The sequence below is a fragment of the Montipora foliosa genome, chromosome 13 (assembly GCF_036669935.1).
Source record: "Montipora foliosa isolate CH-2021 chromosome 13, ASM3666993v2, whole genome shotgun sequence".
Lineage (NCBI taxonomy): Eukaryota > Metazoa > Cnidaria > Anthozoa > Scleractinia > Acroporidae > Montipora > Montipora foliosa.
Window position 1 is genome coordinate 11,901,337 of NC_090881.1, and position 9,396 is coordinate 11,910,732.

The 9,396-nt window shown below is 39.4% G+C and overlaps 1 protein-coding gene across 2 annotated transcripts in view; it reads right to left on the reverse strand.

The window, feature by feature from the left end:
- The window catches only part of LOC137984025 (NLR family CARD domain-containing protein 4-like), a 13,900-nt gene extending 7,594 nt beyond the window's left edge, over window positions 1-6,306 (reverse strand). Inside the window, exons 1-3 of one of the 2 annotated variants that reach the window (XM_068831240.1) lie at window positions 6,187-6,306; window positions 6,000-6,108; window positions 4,547-4,643 (exon numbers count right to left, since the gene is read on the reverse strand). The gene's annotated coding sequence lies outside the window, so the exon portion shown is untranslated. Of the gene's footprint in view, window positions 1-4,546; window positions 4,644-5,306; window positions 5,348-5,999; window positions 6,109-6,186 lie in introns of those variants that run through there. The other variant, XM_068831241.1, reaches the window with a different exon arrangement.
- Window positions 6,307-9,396: the final 3,090 nt, after the last annotated feature.

Below are 9,396 nucleotides of genomic sequence, written 5' to 3' on the forward strand. Positions count from 1 at the left end.
TGTGTTCATCTTTTCATTACCAATCCAAATAAACTGAAAAACCAACTAGTAAGATAGAATATGTATGGTAGAATTTTACCATGTGAGTTAAAAGAAGGAAAGTTTACCCCATCAAATTGGCCTTCAAGAATTTCCTGGCAGATCTGTTCATTTGAGGCACCCATGTTTTCAACTTCTGTTTGAAGTTCAGCCACTTTTTGCCTTGTGCAGTTTTAAAGTTTGTTTCAAATCCTCTGCTGAGTTCGCTTTGACATCAGTTCATATGACACTGGGGCACAACCAACTTGATTTTGAATAGAATTGCTTGCAGACAGGGGCTGTGGAACACTTTTGTTTACACTGGGTGACAGCCTGTGCTACCTTACATAACATGCACCACAGCACCTTAAACTGCTTATGAGGGCCACACAGCCAAACTTTTTTTCCAAAAAAGTTTTCTTAGCTTCAGGTAACAAATCATCTAATGACTTTGGGAGATATGTCCAGGTTTGACCCTAATTAGATGCACGCGGATTTCAAGAAGCGTCACGAAGTGTCCCCTTGCTCTTCTCGCCAACTTCAACATCACTTGTGTCTCAGAACACAGACAATTTATGTCACAAAGTGTCCCCCAAATGCTACTCTTTAAGTGAAGATTAGCTGCTGCAATAACCCAAAGCTAAAAATAATGCTGACCTTTACTCTTACCTTATTGTTGAAAATAGGTAGCAAATGCTTAGACTTAAAGGGACACTGTTGGATGTCAAAATTGGGCGTGTATCTAATTAGGGTCAAACCTGGACATAAGTGGACTTTGGTAGACTTTAAATGTTTTAGCTTGTACAGGGGAATTGTGCATTTGGACGCTGAACATCAGAGGTGGATAGTGGTATTCCTACAGGCTTGACATTTTTCCTTTAACATCATTTATGGGACGAGATTCTTCTTTGTAGGTTTTTTACATATACTATAAGTAAGTACTGATGAAGACATTGTTTGCAATCTCTGAGGCTCAGCTGGGACTAGTTCCTTTCTTTTTCTTTTTTTTGTCAATTCTTCACAAAGATCAAACCTTCAATAACTCTTTTTTTTAACTTTGATATAAGGTAGACTTAACTCTAGTGAATTGGAAAATGAAACATTTGTGGCAAATTTTATGATAAATTCAACTCAACAATCGAAATTGAAAGTTGACAATTGAAGCTAAGCTGAACACAATCTTAATGTGTAATTTTAAAGGGGGAACTGATAAAGAAACACTTAAACACTGGGGGTCTCACGAACCTTTTTACGGAAGAAGTGTGCGGGAGATAAGCTGAAAATCAACTCTAAAGGAACCTATCCACGAATACTCGATACCTTTCAAAAAAAAAAAAGGACAAAATTACCTTTTGCAAGGTCTAGCGATAGAGTACACCCAGCTGTAACGACAACAGCAGTCCGAAAACGATCTGTAGGAAACCTCACTGAACCGTAACGCAAGTGACAGAAGCTGCTTCCACATCAACTTGACTACCTCTAACTCGAATATCAGATCACCGGTCACAGACAAGGCAATGACAAAAGAACTGTTCACACATGACACTATTTTAATAGAAGTGTAATAAGAATTCATCCTAGGTTTGCAATCTCAAGATAGTCCAAAAGCAAGTCTTGACACATTAATTCTAGACTGGACCTCTTATTAGCAGAGTCGGAGAACTCGAAATCTTACGGCAGAAAGATCTTTTCGAACAATTTGCGTACTGGTTATAACCTTGCAAGGAGGTTAAACTAAATATGATAAATTCACCGCTTCAAAACAAAACGTTTTTCAAAGCTTTACAGATCTTTCCGAAGTGACTGAATGAAATTCCTGTGCAAAATGGTTGGCTAATCGCTTGCACTCAACACAACTTCTATGTGCTCTTCCACCGCGACACAAAATATGGCCGACGATACAAGTCCTGAAAGTAAGATGCGCGCAAGCTCTTATGGGATTTTTGGCCGCTGGCGCGCTTTATTGCTCGATGTTCAAAAAACTCTCGTCTTAAACCAAGATTAAAGGATCCTAGTCACCCACTTTACATTGCGCGCCCGCAACACTTCAGTCGCCATTTTTGGTTACACCGAAAATGGCGAATTCTGTGACCGATGATAAAACTTAGTTTTGTGGAACTTAGCAAGCTTGCGTGTGACATATTTTGATATTGATCTGGAAAGTAGAGGTCAGCTTGTGTTTACTTTACAGGAAGAAGAAATTTGTGTTGGATAATTCAACACCCGTTTGAGGATCTCGTAAACTTTAAAACGAAGAAATTCAAGGAACGTAGATTTTGAGATTTCATCTGATGCTGCAAGTGTGCATTGCGATAGGCCATTTCCGAGTTCATGTCTGCCTCCTCTTCAAAGCGAGTCTAAGTGCGTAGTTTTTGTTATGAAAATTAGTTTTCATTCATATGTAAAGTAGAACTAATTACCATCACAAAAACTTTGCACTTACACTCGCTTTGAGGAGGAGGCAGACATGAACTCGGAAATGGCCCATTTGCGTGAGCGACAAATGAAACCATCTTTAGTTTACATTTACTGAGACTCAATACTGCTTATAATTATTTACAAAGTACTGCGCAAGCAACGAATTAAACTAAATTAAACTGTCTTGCCTTGTTTTCATTGCCAACGTTTTGGTTATCAAATAAATATAAGTGAGCCGATAAAAATATCTCGCATTTTCTCATGATTATTTTTGGTTTGGTCAGGGCCCAAGAGTAATACAACACCAAAACTCCCGTATGTTCGATCAGCATCCCAACCATTTATCAGCTTCACCTGTTCAGCTATAGTTCAAGCAGGAAGGACGGTTTTAAAAGTCTTTTTCTTTTTAATTGAGAGCTATGGGATTAAGTGACGTGAGGTGGGAGGAGAGGTAAGAACCAGCCCAGTGCTCAGAAGTACCAGTGGCAGCATGGTTCCGTGCATGCACTCTTCACGGCAAGGGACTGACTGGAAAATCAGCTGTCATGCCTACTTTCACTCCAAACGTAAACTACACGGAAGGAAGGCAGGGTAGAGCCAAAGGTGTGGAAGAAAGATGCAGGCAATAGGAATGGGCGACATTATGCAGACTTCGTGATAGTTTTCAGTTGGTGAAAGTACAGAAGGTTTGGCTGGATTTTGATCTGGGCCAAATGCAATGGAGCCACACTGATTTGAAAAACAGATCAATTCCAAGTTTTATTTGGGACTTCAGATTCAACTACACATACTAGTGCCACAAGAATAGCATTTTCAAAACAATGGCAAAGGACGGATTGTTCATGTTTTTAGAAATTAACTTCACGGCCACAGGCTTGTGATACAAGACTCAAAGACTAGTATACTCTCAGAATTTCAAGAATTTATTTGCCAGCTAAATCTAGGGTTCAACACCCCTCACCCCAAAAGGCATAACCTCTTTATTGGACTCTTTGTCTCGCCTAAGATTGGGAAAGTTTATTACTAAAACAGAGAAGTGGGGAATTTGAGGTTGATATTGTGTGTCCCAGTGCCTGCACCCTTTTGGGGAATGATAGAAAGACTTCGAGCCAAGGACATAGCAATGAAAAGTGAGCAATTTTCTCACTAAACTTAGCTTTCTGAAGTGTCTTTATACCTATTCCAACCACGTCTGAAGAGTTGAATGTTTGTGTTCGTTTACAATAATACCAGAACAAAAGAGCGCTTGGTTGTCATGCCAAAGAAAGGTCCATGCGTCAGAAAATCCACTTATATATAAGCATGGTCGGGTTTAATCAATTTGGTTTCGAGGAGCATGTTTCGGTGATTTTATCTTTTGCTGCATTTTTGGAAGCTAATCATTGCTAATTATTTATCAAATTCTTAATCCCATATGAGCCGACACTTATCAAGCAAAGGAAAATAGATCGATTGGGAATACACATCGCAAATATATTAGGTAGCCATTAGCGGACAATCAATGTTAACCCGAACGAAACTAACCAGCTTCATTTGATTGTTTCCCAAGGAAGTAATGAAACTTGTCAGGCCGCTCAAATTGTTTATATTATCAACAAAACGACATACTCTGATCATTATTTTAATTCATCTGGCCTTGGACAATTAATCCTAAAGCTGTCTACTCACAAGAGCGTTTGCAAGGAGCGTCCACTGTATAGTACTCTAAAAAAACACGATCCTCAGGCTTTTAATCTTGCCGCTGCATTGGACACCTTGAGCAATACATTTTGTAAACTATGTGCATTTTAACAATGTGAAAAAAGTGTCTCCAACACATTCACTGTCTGGTTGCCTTTTTTATTACTATGAAGAGACACTGAATCGGCTACACTTACACTTCACCATGTTATCCTTATAATAAATCGATGTAAAAAGGGACAGCATTGACTAAGATATGACTGATGACTGATTGACTGGTTTCCAAGGTCGGCTTCCCTTTGAAATCTCGGTGACAACACGAACTTATGATTTCTGGGACAGTTTTTTATTAAATTAAAATTGATATTGGTGAAAACGAAGTGAAATATGTGCTGACGAATCACATTCTTAACTCCAAAAAATCCCATACCTTGTTTCGCGTGCACCTTTCTCTTTTAAACTTTTTTCAAGGTAGAAATTTTAATCCGTGCATAGAGCGATCTAGAGGGATTGTACAGGATCTGTTCCTGAAACAAAAAGGAATGCAAAATACAGTTTAACTCAAAAGTCATTACTATGTATGCGGATGGACTGTTAGAAAGAATCAGTTAAAATGAACGAGAATCCTGCAATAGACCTTTTTCGCTTGTACATTTTGTTTTCCTAATACAGATCATGTGATAATACTCAGGAGGTTTGGTCCTTTACTTTGTTCATTAAACGGGGTGCATGGGGACATATTCATGTTTGCATGCACTCCTTTAATGAACAAAACAAAGGACCAAACCTCCTGAGTATAATCACATGATCTGTATTGGGAAAACAAAATGTACAAGCGAAAAAGGTCTATTGCAAAGGACAAAACGCATCTCCGCTTTTCTTTGGCCCTAAAACGGTAAACGATGCTTTGTGACTCTTAGGGTACGTTCGATTGACCGTATTCCGGAATAGGAATGCATGGAATAGAGGTTACACATCCTTTGTTTTACGGTGATTCAATCAAAAATTTTCAAACGCCTCCTAAAAATGCTGTTTTAAAGATATCTTTAGCATGCTTGTTGCTTCAAAACGCCAAACATACCAGTTTGATCATCACTCCTCGTATTCTTATTCCGGAATATGTTCAATCGAATGCACCATTACATAATACCATACTGTCGAGCAATGTCGGATCGAGCGATGAAGCCAACCTGCTTTGTTTGATTGTTTTGCAAGAGTTCAATAAGACCTCTGAGTTAACTCGTTGTTTGTACTTATGAACAGAACCGTGCACTTTGTTGATTCTTTCAATCAATCTGGTGCATTTTGTCAAAGCCGCTTCATTCCGGTCAAACACGTTTACGTAAACGACGGGAGAGATCGAATGATTGCGAGCCGACTTCACTATGAAGGCTTGAACGTGATTCGACAAACAGTATAGACTAGCAAAAGTGTCTGGCAAACGTAAAACCCACTGTTAAATTGCAGCGTATGAACAAAAACGGATTACAATGAAGAAGAAGACGAGCCGACTTCGGAGAGACGTAAACACCTTAGACTACTTATTCTTTTGGTTTCACTTCATTGAGCACCTTTTAAAAATATGATTTTCATTGCACAGTACTCAGTCTGCTTTATATAATCTTCTACGTCGACAAGAGGACTCTCCTCTCGTCTTTCCCACACTCTACCATGTTTAGTGCTTCAACAATACCTCAAACTTCTCAGCCTGAATACACAATAATAGGTTATAAATGAACAATACATTGAACATCATGAACACCAGTTCTATCGTCAACATAGCATGATTGTAACATTTTCTAATCATCGATCCAAGCGACATTTAGAGCGTGAGCTTTTGCTTACGCCTAATTCTTAAGTTGTCCAACAAATATGTTTCTTACCTTTTCTACAACTCTCACACCAGCAAGATCATTATTCGGATAAGTCAGTTTGCCAGAGACGATTCGGTGCCCAACGACACAAAGGGCTCAGGGCTGTTGCGACATTCTTCTAAAAGCGAACATAAAAATGTAAGCACTACATTATTCGTGGAATGGAACCTGGTAAAGTTACGCGATTCTCACCCACCTGTTCGTAATACTGAGTGAACGATGTGCTTCTTTTAATGAAACCGAATAAAAAATCTGTAATTTAGATTTGAAGTCCTGTGTCCAAATTTTAAAATGATTGATCAGTTCCTTGCCAACCAACCAAAATAAAACAATAAAACACGATGGGCGTAAAACTACACTAATATATTCTTCCGAAGCGATCACGTAGAAATCAATAAATATCCCGAGATCACGCCTTGTATCAAAATTGGTATGTGTCAATCATAAACTACAGTAAAATCATTTAAATGGGTAGAATCTGGTGGAACTTAAGTGAATAAAACAGCGAGGCAAACGCACAAAACCCATTTTTTAATTTAAATCGGATGAATTGTTCGCGTGTCAAGCTTGTATCATATACACAAGCGAACGCACACAATAGGTCACGCAAACTAGCAACCAACCTCCGCAATGACTTCTTTAAGACAAGGTAGTTTTGAGAGTAAGGCGGGGTTAAAAACTCGACTGTTATAAAAGGAAGAATGTTGATTTGCTAGGGGATGCATACCTTTTTGTGCAACAAAAAAAGGCAGGCTGAATAATATTATGCAACCATTTTGAGGATTCGTACATTTATGTGCATAAAATTTTCACTTCAATGGTCCTTGATTACTTGACAAGCTACATCAGTGATTAACTTTCTTTCCATCATTCTTTTTAACCGGTAAACACAGTGCTTTTTTACTCATCATTATACTTGAGAGCGTCCAGATTGAGTTCTTCGAACCGGCGTCTAACTAGACAGAAGCTCAGAAATCATACCCAACTTTTCGCTTTCGCGTTTAATCCTTCCCTAACCGCCTTTTAACCGGTTTGACTGTTTTTTTTAGGAAGTGTGAAGTGAAGTGAAGTGAAGTGAAGTGAAGCTATTAGTCTCTTCCCTCTGGAATTTTCAGGACTAATTTACAATGCTTTATGGGGGACTTTAGCCAGACTGTTTATTACGCAGTTTACAATTAATTTTAGGAAGTGAAAGATACCCCCGTCCAGATAAGGTCAGACGACAGCACCAGGGACTATGTTCCACATCTTGAGGTGATTATTAAGCGATAATCACCTAGGCGGTTTTTTTGTTAAAAGGCAGCAAACCGTTTTGTCGAGGTGACAGACAAAGAAATTAATTGTTTCAAAGAAAATGCATATTTTTCAAATAATCACTTATGTACTTAAATTAAAACAATTTGGTGAATATCAGTGAATAAAAACCTCGATGATATTCATCTTGATCGCCTTCGGCGAATAATTGTTAAATTTTTAGCTCTCAACGGAAACGACAGTTTGAATTATCTTCCATATGCTTAATTTTGCTTCATTGTACCCCCTTTCTCCTTAATAAGCTGTTGCTACGAAGAGTTTAAACCTGTCACATTAACGTTCTGGAGTCCGTGTCAGTTGTCATGAGCTGGCCTTTTAGTTCACGAATACAGGTGAACTGCTTTCTTGAAAGTGTTCCTTCAACTGAATCCAAAAATACCCGAAACCATAACAATTTCAGCTACTTTAATCCATGTTAATCAGGCAGGGAGCACGCCGTCTCTGCAGTTTACGGTACTTTACACGTAACACTGAATGAATGTAAAAGGATTAAGTCTGCTACCAAGTTCTATTAAATTTTCCCCACGTTTTTCAACAAACAGCTCTGTTACGATTTTAATAAGCTTGCATTATTCACGGAGACCCTTCATCCCCATTCCTATGGAAGCCGATAAGGGTCATACGTTGTAGCTACCAGTTGACGCTTCCACTTTGTCGCTACCAAGTTGTCGCGGTTACGTATAGAAGAAGGGGAGGGGACAATGTAGGAAGTTCAATCTCATTTCTATAGCTATTCTAAGGTAATGTACGCTCTCCTCCTCTTCCTGAAACATTTTCAAGCCAGTTTCCCATTTCTGTTTCTACTGTTTGGAAGCGACAACTTGGAAGCGACAACTCGGCAGCAACAACTTGGAAGCGACAACTGGAAGGTGGGGAGAGAGGGGGCAGAACGTAACATGAAAATATCAAAAGGATACAAAACTGCGATAGTGCTCCCCCAAAGACTAGCACTGCTTTCAGTGAGAGTCCGACAAGACAGCACCCCCTTTTAGGGTTAACGCGGCAACATGGAAGCTACAACGTGTGACCCTTACCGGCTTCCGTACTAGAGAGGTTAAGAATGGCGATTACGCCAAACGGCAAACTTCGGAGTGAAATTAGGGTTTTGCCAAAAATGTAAGAACCCTGCTCGATATTAGCTCATTTCAGTCCTGTTAGCACCAGATATCAAGCAACATCTCAAAGGAACGAGACAAGTTAAAAAGAGAGAATTTTCACGCTTTTATGTTAAGCAGGAGCCTGCCGTTTCCCGTAAACCTCTCTAATATATATAATATAGTAGTAATTTTGTGAATTGAGAAAACGAGAAACTGTTCTTACAGATACGTCCCTTTGTTGAATTTCCGGCTTCATCCATCCGTGCTTTACAGGTAAAGTTTCCCTCTCTTTTCCTCAAAACTGTAATGCATCGTATCAGTTGTCTTTTGTCTCGGTCACTTAACCTGTTCTTGCGCCCTCATTTATACGTCTCCTTAGAAGTGCGCCTCTTATAAGTTTTCTCATGTGCAATTCTATAAACATTCGCCGCAGAAATTTTGCACATGCTTACCGTTACCCAACCAGGCCCTTCAGATGCAAAGACAATACTCGTCAAAAATCTTGAAACACTTGTGGCTGTTTCCCCTTCCCCAATGTTGATTTTGGTATCACAGTGGTCTCAGTGCTTCAAAACACGAGTGGCTCAACATTGGGGAGGGAGAAAGCACATTTCAGGGGGGTAAACACTCTGAAGTATAAATCTCAGGATTCTTCCAGAAAATTCGAGAGAAACGGTGTCTGTTTCAACGATTTGTGACGATTATTGTAGCACCATGGACCAACCGGGGCTTGGTGCCCCACAGCAAGCCCACGAGAGGGGTAAAATGTTATACTGTAGATTTGTTCTGGGTTGTGATTAATTCTATATGATTCACCCACAGATCCTGATCTACCGACTTTGTCATGTTACCTTGAGAGGTTTTTGATTGGTGTTTTCCTTTGTACAAACAACAAAGTGGCAACTGCTGACCTTCGCCCAATGCAAAATTATAGGACTTTGTGTATCTCACGGGCCTGGTGCTTCGAAGAAAGGTAATTTGCTATGGTAATGAAT